This window comes from Myotis davidii, unplaced genomic scaffold (assembly GCF_000327345.1).
Source record: "Myotis davidii unplaced genomic scaffold, ASM32734v1 scaffold557, whole genome shotgun sequence".
Classification (NCBI taxonomy): domain Eukaryota; kingdom Metazoa; phylum Chordata; class Mammalia; order Chiroptera; family Vespertilionidae; genus Myotis; species Myotis davidii.
Genome location: NW_006289557.1, coordinates 343,907 through 344,894, shown reverse-complemented (window position 1 = coordinate 344,894; position 988 = coordinate 343,907). Strand labels below are relative to the sequence as shown.

Here is a 988-nt window from a genome sequence, read left to right as displayed (position 1 = left end):
TAAAATCAGTGGCACAGAAAGGGAGGGAGTGGACAATTCTCGGGGGGAAAAGGGGTGTGGGGGGTGCGGGAAGAGACTGGACAAAAATCGTACACCTATGGATGAGGACGGGGCGGGTAAGGGCAGAGGGTGGGGTGAGAACCGGGTGGAGGGGAGCTATGGGGGGAAAGAAGAGGAACAACTGTAATAATATGAACAATAAAGATTTTTTTAAAAAGAAATTTTTTTTAAAAAAGAAAAAGACATCCTAACAGAAAAAAAATGGGTAAAAAGCATGAATAGACATTTCACAAAGGAAATAAAAAGGGCCAACAAACATATGAAAAATGCTCAACCTCATTAGCAATTTAAAACTAATAATTTGCAAATTAAAACCATCATGATATAACACTTTTACATCCACTAGACAAGTGTTGGTTGGCAATGATGTGTAACAATGGATCTCATACACTGATGAAAGTATAAACTAGTACAAAAACTTTGAAAAACAACTTGGCATAACTGAGAAAGCGAAATAGTGAGTGCTCACAGAAAATGAAAATAACCCAATTATTTACTGATGAACAATGGATAAGTGAATTATAGTATAATCCTATAGTGGAATACGATATAGCAGTGAAAATGAAATGCATGAATCTCAGAAACGATGCTAATGGGAAAAAGCAAGTCACAAAAAAATACAGATAGCAAGATACCATTTTCACAAAGTTCAAAAGCAAGCAAAACTAACTATCTTTTATGACTTCATGCCTATATGACAAAGGTATAATAAAAAGCAACACAATGAAGTAAAAAATTAGAATAGTGGTTCTCTCCGGGTGTTTAGACAAACTTATTGTCTTGGCGATGCTACTTTTAAGTTTGTTAATGAACTCATGGGTGTTATTTTGTTACTATTATGCTTAACAAATTAAATGTGTGCATATTCTTTTGTATAAAACAACGTATTTCATCATACCTAACGTTTTAAATAAAAAAAAGTATGGAG

The 988-nt window shown here is 34.2% G+C and overlaps 1 protein-coding gene across 3 annotated transcripts in view; it reads right to left on the bottom strand.

The window, feature by feature from the left end:
- Positions 1–988, bottom strand: part of ATP13A3 (ATPase type 13A3) — a 100,997-nt gene that overhangs the window by 17,841 nt on the left and 82,168 nt on the right. The gene's annotated exons all lie outside the window — the stretch shown is intronic.